A 19,537-nucleotide genomic window follows, 5' to 3' on the forward strand; every position below is an offset into this window, starting at 1 on the left:
GGCCTCAGCCTTTCTCCTACTCTTCCCCTCCTGCCTCCTCCTTTCATTTCTCATCCTGCCCACAAGTCAGCTCAGCCAGAAGAACTGGAACCAGACTTCAAAAGGTATAGTAATAGTGACTTTCTCTATTCAACAAAGACTTCCACCTGCATGCCCATGCCAGAGCTGATTTTCTTAGAATGCAGCCTCATTGAAGTCAGACAGAGTTCTGTTCAGCAACTGGTCCACCCATCAACAAATGTGCTCTGAGGCCCTACTATTTGTTAGATATATTGTGAGATATGAAGGTCATCTTCTGCTGTGTTCTGCCATAAGGAGCTTGTTGTCTGGCAGAGAGAGGCTGACCCAGGTGAAAAGGATATAGTGGGCAGTGGGGTGTACCCCTCAGTCTCCCTTTAGACTGAAGGACTTATTCCCCCAGCTTTTGGGAGTGCTGCTGGCAAATGCCCCCACTGTCAGCTCTCTTGGGAATCATTGTGGCTGAAGATAGCCACCTAACCAGAGTTCAAGCTGGTCAATGCCAGGTTATAAAGGTCCAGCTTCCTTGACCCAAATTGAGACATTTCAGAAGGGTCGTCCCAGCTTCAGGACTTCCAATGGGGTGAGCTGAGTCCTTCACTGAGACTCCATCACGGCCCAGCTTCTCCGCCTCCCCAGTGCTTGCCTCCTTCCTTCCTTTCCACAGATGTTGACCCCAAAAGCACCCCTTAATAAACTTAATGCCCCCTAATCTCCACCTCAGAGTCTGCTTCCCAGGGAATTTGGCTTGCAATAGTTGTGCCAGGGGTGATTCAAGAAAGCAGATGCTAAGGGGATATTACTGTTTTTAGAAATTTGCTTTTTTTGGCATAGCACTAAACCCACACCAGTACTCTGAAATAATCCCTTTACTGTGGCCTCATTTTCGGCTAAATCATAATTGCGTGTCATCTTCTGAGTCTCGAGCCCAGACCCTTCCTCAAATGTAAGTTGTGCCTACACTTTCTTCCCTACTTCCTTAATATCCAGACCAAGATGCTATTTCTTGGGTACGCATGAGGACACTCAGGGTTGTGCCTACTTCTGTCATGCTGGGGTCTTGTAGTCTGGGCCGAGAGACAGCAGTCCGAATTTGGGCTGTCAAAACGACTGGAAATTGTGGGACAGAATGCAGCAAGGAGGCACTAAAATCCATTGTGAAAATTACCTTCAGCTGCAGGGTTATTTCTGAGAACTGAAGGAAGACCACAGATTAAGTGATTTTTTTCATATGAAAGTCTAGAATAGGGAAACTTATATAGAGATGCAAAGTATATGAATGGCTGCTTAGTGTTGGGATGGGGGTGTGGGGATGGGAGGAAGAAAGAGAGGTCACAGATAAAAGGTACAGGGTTCACTTTTGAGGTGATAAAATATTCTGAAGCTGATGGTAGTGATGGTTGTACATATCTGTGAATATGTGAAAAACCATTAGATTGTACACTTTAAACAGATGAGTTATATGTGGGTTATATTTTGATAAAGCTGTTTAAAAGAACTGAAGGAAGAACAGGAGTGAATCTAGGGGGGAAGCAGGGGCTCTTCCATCTGTCGAGTTTGCTCTTGCTGCTGCAGAATGACAGATTTGGGGACCTCAGCAGCCACACACTGCCACCAGGGAAAAGCCAGTTTATGGTCTGAGATGGTCCTCAAATGAAGGATCGGTGAAACACCCAGTCCTGTGAACTTTCTCCCCACCCACCTTGATGGTAAATGAGATGAGGCTGACAGCTGATAAGGAGAGACTGGAAAGGGTCTTAGTTTGGGTTCCAAGAAGCAGAGCCCGAGACAGGATGTGGGTACAGGTGGTTTGTTTGGGAGGTGGTCCCAGGCATCAGGAGTCAGGAAGTGAAGAGGTGACACAAGGAAGGGAAGAAGCCAGCCCAGGATAATACTGAGTAGTTTCTGCTGTGAGCACTTGGGCTGAATTCCGCTGGGGACCCTCTGAGCCACCCAGGACTTGGGAGAGGCACTCGGGCTACCAATTTCAAGGGAGCACTTGTTCTCAGGGGCTGGTCCTGCTCTTATAAGACCTGACCATAAGGGTTGCCTCAAATTTTGCCTTACCCTAGTCCTTGCCCTGCTGTGAGAGACTAAGCAGGACTTACTTCACAACTGCCCACCAAGCAACAAGAGGCTGGGGTATCTCGTCACTGGCCCTGTCCCCACTGCCTGAGTGTCACTAAATCCTGGCACTTCCAGCCATCGGTCTGAGAGTTGGGGAGGAAGCTGCTGGCCTTCCAGGAAGTACCCACTACAGATAAGGTGAACTCAGAGGCTGGCTGAGGGCATGTGGGACTGGGCATCAGTAGATAGAGAGCATTTATTCAGATAGAGTATTTAGGGAGGGCTCTAGCATTTCCCTCCTCTCCCCCACCTCCCAGCCCCGTCCGCTTCTTTGACACTTTAAGCCAATCAAGGAAAACTGCTGAAGACTACTTGGAGTACATGGCTGGGTCTCCTGGCATCTGGGAAAAGCCAGGACTGGTGGACAAACACAGCCTGGGAAACCCTCCAGAGTAAGTGGGTTATCTGGGAAAGGTCTGCACCTGCAGTTGACTGGGGAAGGGAGCATGAGCTTCAGATGAACCCCAGCAAAGGGAGCTGGAGTTCACTCCTCCTGAAAGCAACCCACTCAAGAAGACCACTGCAGGGGTGTCTGGGAGATACACTGTCAGAAGCCTAGGCCTAGGGGAGTGGTAGGCAGCCAGACATAGAAGATCTCAACCAGGTCCATGATGCGAGCTCCTGAAAACCCCACAAAAGTGCTCCACGGGAAAGGGGCAGCCTTGGGCATGCATGCCACAGGGCATTGGTGCCAGGCTGTGACCAGAGCAATTCCAATAGACCCTCTCTGCTCCCTCTTTTCCTCCCTCTCCCAGTGCACCCCTGGAGGAGAGAGAGGTAGCAGGGCGGGTGGGGAGGAGAAGCAGGAGGAAATCAACCTCTCCCTTCCTCCCCAGCACAGCTCCCTCAGCCCAAGCAAGGCCCAGGCAGGAGGAGGGGCCATGCTGAGTGCACAAGAGATGAACACTGTGATAGGTGATTGGACTATTTTTAATACCTAAAGGAAATGGAGTTTTAACACCCAAGTATAACACAGGAAGGTAGGGGGTCTGCCTGAGCACTCATACGCATGGGGAAGAATGAGTCAACAGGTCTGCAGGGGCAGTGGGGAGAGAAAAAAATGTCATTTTCTACTACAGCCCTTCTGGGTTCATTCGTCCAGTAAAGAGAGGAGAGGTGTGGTGAACTGACACCCTTAGATCCCAATCAGCTGGTGAGGGCTGTCCCCACACCATTTCCAAAACTAAGGGAATTGTTGGAATTTGAGCAGCCACCCCAACTGTGCCTGATGCAGCCACTCCCCATCAGAAGAGCCCCAGAGGTTGAGATATAATCAAGCAGTCAAGACAGGAAGCTCTAAGAACTAGAATATTTATAGTAAGTTCAGAATTGGCATTCACCCAGGACACAGTGGTTCTGCAGTCCCGGATGTCTATGGCCAGCATAGTTATTAAATAGCTTGAACGTCATCCCCGAGAAAAGCTACACCCTGCATGCTTGTTGATTGCTCCATGATGGGTGGCACAGAGATTCTTCTTCCAATCTGAAGCAATGGAAGGGACAGTCTAACTTAGAGTTTGCAAATTCAGTGTGTACACAGATCCACCTGGGCTTCTGTTAAGATGCAGTTAGCTTCACCAGGTCCAGAGTGGGGCCAGGATTATGCATTTCTAACGCACTCCTAGGTGATGTCAATGCTTTGCTGTATGGATCACATTTCAGGAGCAAAGAGCCAGAACAGTGGTTCTCAGTCTAAGCTCCACATTAGAATCGCACGAGGGAATCTGCAAAAAACTGAGATTCAGATTTTATCAGTCCGGTGTGGTACCCTGACACTGATATTTTTTAAACTCCCCCATAATTCTATAAACTGCTAAAATCAAGAAATACTGATTTGAACTTGTAGGAATTGTAACTGTTATTTATTTCATAGCTGTTCTTTACTTATGAAAAGATAAATGTGGTTGAAGAGTTAATGCCTGCATGGCCAAATGACGAGATCAATCTAATTCTCTCCAGATCTAGTTGAAAACGCCCAGAAAGTGCCATCCCACCTGCAGCTGGTACCTCACGCTGGTGCTCCAGATGGCTGCTAACCAAAGTGCCCTTTCACCCTCACCACCATCCAGGGGTAGACAGTGCTGTACCAGAGGCAGGGACAGTTTGTGGTTGCTCTGAGCTGTCTCAGAACGAGGAGAGGCAGGGTGTGTGGGAGTATGTGTGTGGGAGACATCTACACAGTTGTGATGGGAATTCCGCATGACCCCATGGGCTGAACTGTCCCTGGCACTGATGAAGCCTTCCTTCCTGAGTCTCACAGCTGGAAAATAGTTTCTTTATTTGATACAAGGCAATGCCAGCAACATTTTGAGACCACTCTGTGAAGTTCTCACGTGCTTTTTGTATTCATTTCCTAGGGCTGCAGTAACAAGTCCACTATCAACTGGGTCACTTAAAATAACAGAAATTTAGCCTCTCACAGTTCTGGAAGCCAAAGTCCAAAATCAAGATGCTGGCAGGGCCAAGGCAACGATATCAGATTAAAGGCCCACCCTATTCAAATATTACTTCATCTTAACTACAAACATCCACAACGATCCTGTAACTAAATAAGGTCACGTTTGAGATTCCAGGAAGAACATGAATTCTGGGGGGATATGATCCAACCCAGTCCACTTTTCTCACCTTTAAATGAAAAGTTTCCTAAGGCCATCAGAGGTACATATTAGAAATACTTTACCCAAATACCTTCCAAAACGACTCTCATAATCTATAAAATGGGTCAGTAGAGGAGATAACCAAACATCTACTGGACACTTTCTTTTGTGTGATACATCACCTAAGGAACCTTCAGAGTCATTATGTGATTAGCAAAATATCATCTTTATGAAGCTGTGAGGATAAGTTGGTTAACCTAAAGGCTGATACCCTGTTGGTGATGAACAAATATTAATTCTTTTTTTTTTAAAGATTTATTTATTTATTTATTTGAGAGAGAGAGAATGAGAGAGAGAGAGCACGAGAGGGAAGAGGGCAGAGGGAGAAGCAGACCCCCTGCTGAGCAGGGAGCCCGATGTGGGACTCCATCCCGGGACTCCAGGATCATGACCTGAGCCGAAGGCAGTCGCTTAACCAACTGAGCCACCCAGGCGCCCTAATTCTTTTTACTCCCCACCCATGGTCCTGGCAATTTGTGATACTCTTGCCTACTCCCTAAGCAGAGCCACCTGTATTACCTGCACGTGCATTTCCTTTTTAAAAATTAAATTAAATTAAATTAATTTGTTTTTTAAATGACCTCTACCCCCAACATGGGGCTCGAACTCATAACCCTGAGATCAAGAGTCACATGCTCTACTGACTGAGCCAGCCAGGCGCCCCTGTTTCTCATGGGCAGCATGGAACAGGAGACTTGGGGTTCAGTTCTGCCAGTAACTCCACTGTGACTTGGGCAAACCACTTAAACTCTTTCCATCTGGTCAAGAACGAGCTGTCTCCTCAAGAACGAGCAACATCTGAGAGAAACATGCCAGTGTGGAAAGTGGACACCCAGAGCCTAGGAGGTGCAAAGGCTCTCAGACCCTGGGTCATGTGGCTATGGAGTGTCCCTGTCCTGAGTTCAACACCAAAGTGGCCCTGAGCCCACATGCTCCACCCCACCATCTGCCCCTTTGTGAGCCTGCTCCAAACTACACTGGGGTGTGTTCAAAACTCCTTATGGAGCTTCTAGGAGTTAGTTGGCTTTTAAAGAAAATGTGAAGCCAGTAGAAGAGCCCCCCTCTGGTTTTGGACAATGTGTATGTCTGTATTTCCTTGCTCTCTTGCAGGACTTCCTGTTTCTGCAGAAATTCTTCCCCCACCGCATTAGCTCTGGAAGTCGCTGGGCACCCATGCAAATCTGCCAGTTACTGCATCACATCCTTGCTTTGTTCTCTTCTCTTTCTTCTCTAGAGACATCTCCACTGAGTTGCTGGTGTATCCTCCTGGCACAGTGGACACTTCTGATGGGCTGAGCTGCCACATCTGCTGGGCATGGCTATCTTCTTCAGGTGTCAAGTCGTGGAGATGGGGGGTCCCACTCTCACTTTATTGGACAAACCTTGGAACATTGCATCTCTACAACTGGAACGTCCCATTTCTACAAAGCATCACATTTTTTAAGGAGCAAAAATGTTCCTTAATATTATCTTATGGAGTCACAACATCCTCATGGAAGTTTTATTCTGATGTTGCAGACCAAGATCCTAACCCTGTCAAATGTGATCTTCAGACCAGTGGCATTGGCATTGCCTGAGAGCTGGGTAGACATGCAGCATCTCAGGCCCTGCTGTATCATGATATGCTGTTTAAGAGGATTCCCAGCTGGGGCGCCTGGGTGGCTCAGATGGTTAAGCGTCTGCCTTCGGCTCAGGTCATGATCCCAGAGTCCTGGGATCGAGTCCCGCATCGGGCTCCCTGCTCCTTGGGAGCCTGCTTCTCCCTCTGCCTCTCTCTCTGTCTCTCATGAATAAATAAATAAAATCTTTTAAAAAAAAAAAAAGAGGATTCCCAGGTGATGTGTGTGCACATCAAAGTGTGGAAGCACTGGATTAACATTCAGAAAGGTGCAGTGACTTTCCAAGAATTTCAGGGTAACATGCTGGCTCAGCTGGGACAAGAACGGAGGCTCTGAGACTCCCAGAGAAATGCTTTTCTTGCAAGAATGCTTCATTCTCTGCTTGGGGGGCACACCTACCTTTTAAGATCAGCTCCTGGGTCACCTCTACATTCTTACCTAGAGGGCCCAGGAATTAGGCACCCCACTTTTGCTCCTGAAGCCCTTAATGTGCTCAGCTGTCACTGAGTGGAGAAAACTGAATCACCAAGCATCTTCTTGGGGCATCATGGGATTTGTCTGAAAGAGCTGTATCACTTGGAATGGGCATATCCGTGCGATGGGGAAACAAAGGGAGCAAACTGCCGTGCAAAAGGAGGAATTTATGTTGATCCTGGGAGTGAGGAAGACCAAGGTGAGTAGAGAAATTAGAAGGAGAAAAAAGGAGAATGTATCAGAACCTCTTGCGAGAGGTGGTGCAGTAAGTTTCTAAATTCTTGGTGGAAGTGCATTGCTTTTTGTTTTGGTTCCGATTTTGGTGGATAGTGGTGCATGGGCTGTGCTTTGCACAAAGTGGATGCCTAGGGCAACACAATGAAGCCAGGAACTGACCTGTGCAGGAGGGGCAAGAGGCCTCAGCAGGACCTGGACTACACAGTGACTGGGCCAGTTTCTCTCATTCTCAGAATCCCTGGGACCCAATCCAGTGCTCCCCAAATGCTTCTTGTATGAATGAATGAGAGCTGAAGAAATCCATCAGTATTATCTAATCCAATTCCCTCTTTTTTGTTTTGGCTTATGCATTGTTGATTTTTTAATTTTAATTTTAATTAATTAATTAAATTTATATATTAGTGAGTAAAGCGATAGAAGTTTATTAAGTGAAGATACAGAAAAAGCTCTCAAGATTGAGAGGGGTCCTGACAGGGTTGCCCTGATTTTTAATTTTTAAAATTATCCAATACATTAAATATCCCAACATGAAAACATAAATGTACAATTTAAAAAATAATAATAAAGTGAACACCAGTATACCCACCATCCAAGTGAAAAAACAGAATATCAAAGTACCTTCTAAGTCTTCCTTGTGCCCCTCCCCAACCATTTCCTTTTCCTATCCCCCACTCACCCTATTCACAGGTGGATAGCTGCGCCTATTTTGAGCTTGATATAAATAGAGTGATACTGTATGTGTTATATTGCTTCATTAGCTCAGCATTTTATTTATGAGATTCATCCATGCTAATGAGTGTAGCTGTAATGTCTTCATTCTCACTATGTTATATTCTATTGTATAATTATATCTTGATTCAGTTTAGCCATTACACTGTCAATGGATATTTGGGTTTCTTTGAGAATTTAGTAATATGTACAGTGCTGCAGTGACCAGTCCTGCCCATATCTCCTGATGCACTAGGCCACATTCCATCTGTGGAGTTGCTCAGCCACAGAGGATGCCCACACTCAAGTTTACTAGATAAGCGGAACTCTTTTCCAGAGGGATTAAGTTACCTTAGACTTCCACCAGTCCTGTAGAAGAGTTCCCAGAGCTACAAAATCTTTGCCAACACTTGATATTGTCAGACTTAAATTTCTGATCAGCTGGTGAGTATAAAAATTGCACCTCACTACATTTTTAATTTTAATTTCCCTATTAATGAGATCATGCACCTTTTCCTGTGTTTATTGGTCATTTGGATTTTCTGTTTTGTGAAGAGATTATTCAAGTCTTTTACTTGTTTTTAAACAATGTTGTGTCTATTTCTTATAGATTTCAGAATGTCTTTATATATAATTTTAGATAAAAGTCTAAAGTTATGTGTGTTGAAAACGTCTTCTCTCAATTTTTGAATTTTTTCTTTTTCTCTTTATGGGTCTTTCAGTGAGAAGTTTTTCATTCTCATGTATTTGGATTTGCCAATGCTTTTCTTAAAGATTAATGATCTTTGTGTCTTATTTAAGACATGAGCTATGCATTATCAACAATAGCCAAACCATGGAAAGAGCCCACATGTCCATCAACTGATGAATGGATAAACAAGAAATGGCATATATATAATGGAATATTACTCAGCCATCAAAAAGAATGAAATCTTGCCATTTGCAATGATGTGGATAGAGCTAGAGTGTATGTGAAGACATAGCAAGAAGGCAGAAAAAGACCTCCCACTAGCAAAGGAATCGGCTGGCGCCTTGATCTTGGACTTCTAACCTCCACAACTGTGGGAAATTAATTTCTGTTGTTTAAGCCACCCAGTCTGTGGTACTTTGTTCTGGTGGCCCAAGCAGAATAATACAATATCCTTCCCTACCAGGAGAAAATGTCCTCCTATATTAAGTTTTTAAGGTTTTATAGTTTTTCCTTTCATGTTTACATCTTTAATCCACCTGGAAATAATGTTTTTGTAAGGTGTGAAGTGCGTGGTTAAATATTTTTCATATAGCTAATCAGTAGATTCAGCAGTTGTTGAAAATTTTTTCCTTTTCTCACTGAGCTGCAATGCCAACTGGGTCATAAAACAAATTCCAACCACAAGTGTGTTTGTTTACGGGCTCTATCTTTGGTCCTTTGATCTATGATTCTCCATGTAAAATTACTTGGTCTTAACCTACCAAAGTTGTAAAATCATTACTGATACCTGGTATGGTGAGACCCCACATTCATATTTCTAAATAAATATTAGAGCTAGTTTTTCAATCATAGAAAAATATTGTGAGGATTTTTTAATAATTATATTAAATCCTTAAATCAGTTTGGGGAGAACTGACATCTTTTGCTATTTACTTAGTCTTCTAAAGCATGAACATGACATATTTCTATACCTACTTAGGAGTTCTTTAATATCTTTTAATAAAGTTTTGTAATTTTCTCTATAAAGTTTTGGCAAATTTTTCTCTATAAAAGTTCCTGTCCTTTTTTATGAGATTTATACCTCAATACTTCATATTTATTGATGCCATAATAAAAGGAATCTTTTTAAAATTACATTTTATGTCTGTTGCTGAGATACAGCAATGCAATGGAATTGTGTGTTATCAACTTTTCATTCAGCAAAGTTACTAAATCATCTTGCTAACTTTAATATTTCATGTATGGACTGTCTTCGGTTTCTGACATTTGTACATCTACATTTGTAGATTCATTTGGGTTTTTTCCCCACATCCTCTGTAAGCAATGACGTCTTTGTTTCTTCTTTTCTAATCCTTATGCCATTTATTTCTTGTTCTTATTATGCAGATTAGTGTCTCTCATACCAGGTAGAAGTGGTGATAGAGTAGGCATATTTTTCTTATTTCCTAATTTCTAAGAGATTACTTTCAGTATTTCCTCATCAATAATGGTAGTTGGTATAAGTTTTTGTAGCTATATTTTCAAGTTAAAAAAATTTTAATAACCTTTTTAATGAGGTTTTTTTCTCTCAGAAATTTTTAATGCAGTGCGATATACATGTGGAACAGGCTTATATCATAAATACAGGAATTTCTATACTTTGAACCTCTCTTTATGACCAGCAGCCAGATCAAGAGACAGAGTATTACTAGTCCCTGAGAGGCTCCTTTCCATCTTATAAGTCACCCCAAAGAGGAAACCCTCATCTTCTGACCCCTGATGCCATAGACTGGTTTTACCTGTTTTTTGGTCCCCATTTAAGTGGAATCATATAACATGCTGTCTTTGTTTCTGGCTTCTTTTGCACAACATTGTTTGTGGAATTTATCCACATTATTCTGTATACTCAATAGATGATTCATTCTCATTGCTGCAGTGTATTCCATTGTATGACTATACCAGAATCTATCTATTCTACTACTGATTGGCACTTGGGTGGTTTCCAGTAGTCTATTATGAACACTGCTATGAATATTCCAATACGTGTTTTTTATGAAATATACATTTGTGTTGGATACGTATCTCAGAGTAGAGTTGATAAACCATAGAATATGTGCATGTTCCATCCCAGCAGAAGATGCCAAACAATTTTCCAAAGAGTTTGCAATGGTTTACACTCCCACCAGCAGAGTGGAGAGTCTCACCATAAAAATTGAATTTTATCAGTTTGCTTGTATCTATTGAGATGATCATGTGATTGTCTGATTTTTTTCCCATTAATCTGTTCATGTGGTGAATTACACTTATATTTTTTCCAATGAAAAAGCAACCTGTTATTACTGGGATAAATCCAACTGCGTTGAGATGTACACATTGCTTTGTACGGTGCTTGACTGAGCATGATGCTATTTGTTTACAGTTTTTATCTCTGTCTTCACTGGTGGGGGTTGGGTTCTATTTTCCTTTGGGAATGATCCTAGCCTCCTGAAGGGTTACGAATGCTAAGATAAACCCTTGAAAGCCTCCATCTCTAACAATCTTTGATTTCCAGATTCTTCCATATTGTTCAGAAAACTGCAGATTCGATTTTCCACCTGTTAACATGACAGGTGCTTAGGCCATGCATTCCCCAGCCAGAAGAATGAAGTTCTGCTCTGCCATTAATTCTCCCAGGAATCCTTTGTGATGTATGCTTGTCTGCTAAAGCCCCTAAATTAGTTGAGATCTCACACAGTTGCAAGGAATGAATGGAAAGCAAGATTGTAGGGGCGGAGGAAGAAAGCGTCTGCATTTATAAACCTGAGACCCAACCAACTTTGCTGGCACCGGATGTCTCTAAAATGCTTCTAGCTTGCTGTGCGGAGCTTCTCTCCTGTTCTCCTGCCCCCGCCCTCTCTGGGGCTGATACACAATGGAGAGGTCCTGGACCACAAGGCCCAAACTCTGACACCCCCCTTCATAACTAACCACAGTGCTCCCACACAGGAAATTAGTGAAAATAAGAATTTATACCTTCTGAACCAGGAAGTACAGACATTTTTCAGTGTTTCATCTTTGAGAGAATTTCTTCCACAAAAGCTTCCAGAACAGCACCCCTGAGAGTTGGACAGGAAATAGGATATTTTCATGGTCTTGAAGAATCTCCCCACAAATGGCTATTAATAATGAAGAAAAAAAGAACAGCTTTACTACTAGCAGGCATCTTAATCAAGTGAACAAGGTTATACCACCGAAATTGGGACTGGCTGACATCATTTCTGTGGTGTTTTTGCCAAAAATCTCCAACCTGACCTAATCATAAGGAAACATCAGAACATCAGACAAACCCAAATTGAGGGACCTTCTGAAAAAAAACTGGCCTGTGTTATTTTAAAAATGTTAGTGTCTTGGGACACCAGGGTGGCTCAGTCGGTTAAGCTTCTGCCTTCAGCTCAGGTTGTGATCTCAGGGTCCGGGGATCAAGTCCCAACATCGGGCTCCCTGCTCAGCGAGGAGTCTGCTTCTCCCTCTCCCTCTCCTTCTGTGCTCTCTCTCTGTTCCTCTGTCTCACCCTCAAGCTCTCTCTCTCACCCTCAAGCTCTCTCTCAAATAAATAAAACCTTTTTAAAAATGTCAGTGTCTAGGGCGCCTGGGTGGCTCAGTTGGTTAAGCGACTGCCTTCGGCTCAGGTCATGATCCTGGAGTCCCGGGATCGAGTCCCACATCGGGCTCCCTGCTCAGCAGGGGGTCTGCTTCTCCCTCTGCCCTCTTCCCTCTCGTGCTCTCTGTCTCTCATTCTCTCTCTCTCAAATAAATAAATAAAAAAAAAATCTTAAAAAAAAAAAATGTCAGTGTCTTGAAAAACAATGAGAAGCAGAGGCACAGTTTCAGATCAAAGCCAAGTTAAAGTACTAGACAGTTAAATGCAAGGCGTGGCCCTGGATTAGATCCTGAACTAGGAAAAAGGTACTATAAAGGACATTACTGAGACAATTGGTGAAATTGTAAAATAGACTTCTTAGAGAGCATTACCGTGAAATGCTAAATTTCTTGGTCTTGATAATAGTACCATGGTGACATAAGAGAATGTCCCTCTTTTCAGGAAATTCATGCTGAAGGGTTTAGGGATGAAAGAACATGATACCTACAATTTTTCTCCAATGATTCAAAAAAAATTATGTATATATCACATATAGAGAGAGAAAATGATAAAGTGGGTATGTCAAAATGTTAACACTTGGTGAATCTGGGAGAAGAATATACCAGAGTTCTTTGTAGATTCTCATAATTTTTCTTTTCTGCATGTGATTTCAAAATAATAACTTAAAAAAAAAAAAGACTTCCATGTCTAGCAAAGAGGAAACCACAAAGGTAAAATGATAAGGGTTGCCTCGGTGGTTAGGAATAGAACCTGTAGTTATTAACACATATTTGGTACTAGATCTCTGGAGAAGAAAGTGCTTCTTTTTTTAACAGCCCCCTTGAGACAGAGATCACTACCCATCTTGTACAGATGAGAATGATGAGGTATGGGGGTGAAATAAAACACCCAGGGTCACCCAGCAAGTAAACAACAGGGCTGGGATTTCACCCAGGTCTGGGTGACTCCAAAGCCCTCGGGTGCCATAAATTCTCTGGGTTTTGACCCCGATAAAGACTGACCAGAAGAGAAGGTGGCATTTCTGTCCCCTTCATTGTGAGCGGTTGGGTCTGAATTCATCCTGTGCTTTCTGAGACCTACCTCATGCCAGGCACTGCCTTGGATGTATTGGGTGGAGACCCAAAAAGAGCAAGATATGAGTAGAGTCTGGTGGGAAAGACAGCCCAAAGAACATGAGGGTGAATGTGAACAAGATCTATCATGAGAACAAGGATTCTGGCAGCCCAGATGAGAAAGACTTAAGAGATGATAAATTGTGAGGAAGTGACAGGGAAATGTATGAGGGAACTAATGGAAGACAAGGACTATTTTAGTACGGTCTTTTTATGCAAACTCATCTTGATATTCAACTCCCCATCTTTGATAAGTCATTCTCTAGTACAAAGTGAGCACCTTCATCAAAAGGAAATTTATCCCCCTGCCTTTAGACAAATGGGGAAGGGCAGAGAACTCTTCCTGCATTGGTCAATTCTCAATTGCCTTTAGTTCAAAATGATCCTTATGCCAAAGTGGCATATTTTGGAGTGGTCCCTCCTTGAAGTCCAAACCTCCTTTCCTTTGTTAAAATGGCATATAAACACTGAAGTCTAACCACTTTTTTTGAGTTTCACTCCTTTTCTGGGAACTCCCATGCATGTAAATATTAATAAAAATTATGTACCTTTTCTTTTGTTAATCTGTCTTTTGTTAGTTTAATTCACAGACACCACCCCCGCCAGGTTCAGAACCTAAGAGGGTAGAGGAAAGTTTTTTCTCCCCAGTATCTGCTTCATAAATCAGATTTACTTTATCAACTTGGACTTCCCTTGTATATCACTTTTTGTCGGGCAGGTTCTTTTTGTTCTGCAAATCATTGGGAGAGAATTCTAAGTGTGGGTTAGTAAATTCATCTACAATGTAATCATTAAATCATTTACAAAATGGAAACTTCTCTGCTTGGAATTTGCCATTGATAGCCATTGTCTATTTCCTTAAAAACTTATTGAGAAAAGGTGAAAGATTTATACAATCTGAAGAGAAATTAGTTAAACCAGAATGGCTCAAATTAACAACTCAGGAAACAGCAGATGTTGATGAGGATGCAGAGAAAGGGGAACCCTCTTACACTGTTGGTGGGAAAGTAAACTGGTGCAGCCACTCTGGAAATCAGTATGGAGGTTCCTCAAGAGGTTAAAAATAGAGATACCCTATGACCCAGCAATTACTATTAGGTATTTATTCAAAGGATACAAACAAACATAGTGATCCAAGGGGGCCCATGCATCCCAGGCAGCAATGTCCACAATAACCAAAATATGGAAAGAGTCCAGACGTCCATCAGCAGATGAATGGATAAAGAAGGTGTGCTATATACATACAGAATGGAATATTACTCAGCTATCAAAAAGAATGAAATCTTGCCATTTGAAACGATGTGGATGGAACTAGAGGGTATTTTTTTAAAGATTTTATTATTTATTTATTTATTTATTTATTTATTTATTTATTTATTTGAGAGAGAGAGACTGAGCGGGGAGGGGGCAGAGGGAAAGGGAGAAACAGATTCCCTGCAGGGCAGGGAACCTGATGCAGGACTCGATCCCAGGACACTGGGATCACTACCTGAGCCGAAGGCAGACACTTAACTGACCGAGCCACCCAGGCTCCCGGAACTAGAGGGTATTATGCTAAGTGAAATAAGTCAGTCAGAGAAAGACAAATACCATATGATTTCATTCATATGTGGAATTTAAGAAACAAAATAGATGAACATAGGGGAAGGGAAGGAAAAATAAAGATGAAAATTGAGAGGGAGGCAAACCATAAGAGATGCTGAACTCTATGAAACAAACTGAGGGTTGCTGGAGGCGAGTGGGGGGGGAGGGATAATTGGGCAATGGGCATTAAGGAGGGCACTTGATGTAATGAGCACTGGGTGTTATATGCAACTGATGAGCAACTAAATTCTACCTTTGAAACTAATAAAAAACTAAATTTAAAAAAAAATATTTTAAAAAAGTATGAGAAGACAATATACCATTGTTAAAAAAAACTTTAAAAATAAAGAGATCCAATATCTGACTGTTTTCATTTCTGCCTGTTTCATTCTGGAATGTGATCACACACATCCAGGTCTTGGCACAATCATTGTTACACATGCCACTTTAATTTGCTTTTCTGATCATAAAGATTTTTCTGGGTTTCTGCATAGTTTTCATAATGATTTTTCCCTTTCATTATTCATCATTCTTCAAAGAGTCATTGCTAAGCTCCTTAAGTGGAAACTCCTATAATTTCATCTTTTTACTCATCGAATGACCAGAACTATGCTGGGCATATGCTAGGTCCTCAGTAAGTGTAGCTTTGAGAGAAAAAAAAAGGATGTTGGTAAAAGATCAATTCCAGGAATAAAGGACCATCAAAAGGCTGAGAGATTTAAACAGTTCTTCTTGCATACAATATAGCACACCCTTCCCAAACATGCAATTAAAAATACAAATATTATACTATTAGCTGGTACTATTAACTGCACATTTCTCCATGTTCAACCCTTCAAAGCAATATTGTGGTTGTACCTTTGATTGCATGCAGGCAGTGTTCCTGACTACTCTTACACAGGAAATAAATATTTAGTAGTAAGAAAAATCTGTTTATTGAACTTTTTTTTGCAATCTATGTGAAGAACTAAATTATATGTATATATACACATATAATAAACATAATTACTATAATTGATATAATATATAATTATAAACTACAAATACATATTAAATTATATATAAACCATAAATATATATTAAAATATGTGATTAAATTATACATGAATTATATAGATGGGAAAATATTTTTCTGATAAACTGGCTTTATTATTAATAACACATGCTTTTATTAAACTCATACTTCTGTCTACCACTTTTTGTTAAGCAAATGTTTTGTTTCCTGAAAATTATTGGTGGACTTACAGTTGGAAAATGTAGAAAACCCTAAAAGATTCCCCCTAGTTTTATCCACAACTCTTTGTAATGTGATCATATGAGAATTTTAAAAATATAGTGTGACACAGAAAGAACCATAGGCCGTGCTTCAGAAAACCTGAGTATAGGATCTGGCTCTTCTACTGACTCACTGTGTGTTTTGGGGTGAGTTACTTCACCTCTTTGCACTTAAGTATTCCCATTTATAAAGATAGAGTTCAGTTAGATGGCCTGAGGTCATTTTCTGCCTAATGCTCTATGACAAGTGTCTGTGATAGCAATAATTTACACATTTACACTTAGAGTTGATTTAAACATAGTCTTTTCTTTTTATTTTGGGAGAAAGGAGGTAGAATGTGCCATTTATTGCTGGCCACATGGAGAATTGACCTCCTGTTGCAACATAGCTGCCTCAGAGGAGGTCTTTATCAGAGCTTAAGCAAGAGAGGGCTATTCAGACAGGGGAGGTGCAGCTGCTTCTGTCAGCAAAGGAGGCTCAAGGAGAACTAGCCATCCAAGTTTCTCAGAAGTTTGGGAAGATAACTCACACTGTGGTATTCTCGTAGGGTCTTTCCTCCCATCTGTCCTACTTTTAAAGGCACTCTGACTCTGCACTGATGCACATCCAGGAACTGCATGATCATGCGAGCCTCTCTAGGACAGGGGCTCAAGTCAGGTCTCTTCACCAGATAGACTTGCCTGGGTGCACAAATCAAAGAAGAAATCTGTGGTGTGGCTGCTTATCAGTTCATTCTTGTGACTCCATGACAAAATCACTTGGCTGGAGATATTGGCCCAAGGTGTGATCTCCCCATCTGTGATTGACATGCCCACCCCACAGTCTGTCATAATGACTACAGTAGTTAGCTGCCCTGCACCCCAGCCTCTCTTCCTGTCCGCACGGAGCACAGTGCAGTGAGCCCATTTCAACTGCAGTCGATCCCTAGCGCAGCACTTTTTAAAGAGTTTGGAGCTTCCTTCATCAATTTATTTTTCATTCAGAGGTGAAGGAAGACCTTCTGGACCCTTGGAGGGACATGGTGGAGTTGGATTTATATGGGATGTCCCTGATAGATCCAATCCACCATTTCTGTGCTCTGGTGAACTTAAATTCTTTCTTCTATCTTTGCCAAGAGATTTTTTTCCTTTTTTTGGCCATTCAGTGTCACTTAGGAGGCTCCAACAATGAGTCCAGGTTTGGATTAGCCAGTTCAGCAAAGTGTTAACCATTGTTTGGCCACCAAGCTGATCTCTGATGAAAGTAGACATATCAATGAATCCATCAAAATCCCAAGTTTCATTCTCCCTCCTTGACTCAGCAGCCATTTCCACACATTCTCCAGACTTTTCATAATTAAAAAAAATTTCTGTATGTCCTTCAGAGTACCACACTATTTTCTATATTCTGAGTTCTTATTTCACCCTCATGGTTAGGATGAATTCAGACTCTGGAGAAGTGGAGCCTGAAGGGAGGTTTTCACTAAGATGCATGGGGTGTGGGGATTCATCCAGATCCTTCAAGTCCTCAGAATCTGCAAATAACATCATTCCTGTTGTCAGGACCCTGCTTTTTAAAAAGCACAGTGCTAATAGGTATTTACCCGAAGGATACAAAAATATTGATTCTAAGGGATATGTGCACCCAGGTGTTTATAGCAGCATTATCAACAATAGCCAAACTATGGAGAGAGCCCAAATGTCCATTGAGTGATGAATGGATAAAGAAGATGTGTTACACACACACACACACACACACACACACACACACACAGGAATTTTACTCAGCCATCAAAAAGAATGAAATCTTGCCATTTACAATGATGTGGATGGAGCTAGAGTGTATTATGTTAAGTGAAATAAGTCAGAGGAAGAGAAATACTGAATGATTTAGGAAACAAAACAGATGAACATATGGGAGGAGGGGGAAAAGAGAGGAGTGAAGGAGAGGCAAACCATAGGAGACTCTTAACAATAGAGAACAAACTGAGGGTTGATGGAGGGACGTGGGTGGGGGATGGGCTAAATGGGTGATGGGCATTAAGGAGGGCACTTGTGATGAGCACTAGGTGTTCTATGTAAGTGATGAATCACTAAATTCTACTCCTGAAACCAATATTATACTATATGTTAGCTAACTAGAATTTAAATAACAATTTAGAAGAGAAGGATAAAAATTAAAAGCACAGTGCTCTGTATTTCACAAAGAGACCCAGAGAAATGATACATGCAATTGTTGTTATGATTCAGAAACTCACAGAATCTGTTTCTGAGTGAGGTCCTCTATACCTCTGCCAATGGTTTTCAACCAGATGGTGCTACTCCTTGAAGGGGCATTTGGAAATGTTGATGGTAGTCGTGTTGTCAGAATAGCTGAGGGTTGTGTGGTGTCTCCGGGGAGTCTCTTGATTAGATGGGGGCCCCCCAAAAGTGGGGCATCCTGACTGAGTGGGGGCCAGTGGCAGGGGTGGTAAAAGAATTCACCTGAGGCAGAACAAAGGAGATAGAAGTTTATTGAATACACAGCAAGGGAGTGGAGAGCAGGACAGTAGAGGAGAGGCTGTCTGCAATAAGGTAGAGGGTGGGGGTTGTTTTTAAAGGGGGAAAGATGAAGAGGTGTGACAACGTATGGAATTCTCCCATTTTTGGTAACTGTGCTTAGTTGTAAGTAGCCCATTGGTCAGTTAGGGCTTATGGATATTTTGAGGTGGGTTACCTGATGGGTCTTTTCTACATTCAGCCAGTTTGCCTGAAAGCAGGCTCCACAGGTTGTGATTGGTATTTAGTGCCCCAAGGCAAAAGATGTTACACATCCTGTGAAATCGGGACTCAGGGATGAATTAGGGCACTTGTGGGCATCTCTCAGGAACTGATGGACAATCTCTTTTTTGGACACCACCATGAGAATTGCAGAACCCCTTTCTAGCCATGGTCATTCTCCTCAAGATGCAAAATCTCAGGTGACCAAGTCTGATTGGTTTTCCTGGGCTCAGCCTTGGGCAAAGATTTAGAGCTAAGGCACCACAATTAACAGTCTCTTTATTCCCCCAAAGGAAAAAGAGGTTTTTCACATTAAGAGAAGAAAAATGGACACTGGGTGGGTGGGCACAGAAACAACAATGTCAGCAAACAAAACAGATGCCCACCATAGTACTGTCAGCCAGATAATCTTGATCAGATCACTTCTTGGTCAGGGTATTGATCAGAATTCTTTTAATTATAAGAGACAGAAACTCAGCTGAAGCCAGTTAAATGTGCTAGCCTGAAACTGTGAGATCCACCACCACCTTAGTCTATTTCCATCCATTGCACTGGGCACGTAACGGGCCCTTTCTATCTGGAAGCTGGTGACATTTACTTCTGGGAGATTTTCTTGAATTATGTCTTTGCTAATTCCTTCTCCTTTGTTTCCTCTGTGCTGTTTGTGGAACTTCTAT

The sequence above is a fragment of the Leptonychotes weddellii genome, chromosome 1 (genome assembly GCF_054177405.1).
Source record: "Leptonychotes weddellii isolate Sample4059 chromosome 1, ASM5417740v2, whole genome shotgun sequence".
In the NCBI taxonomy this organism is placed as follows: Eukaryota; Metazoa; Chordata; class Mammalia; order Carnivora; family Phocidae; genus Leptonychotes; species Leptonychotes weddellii.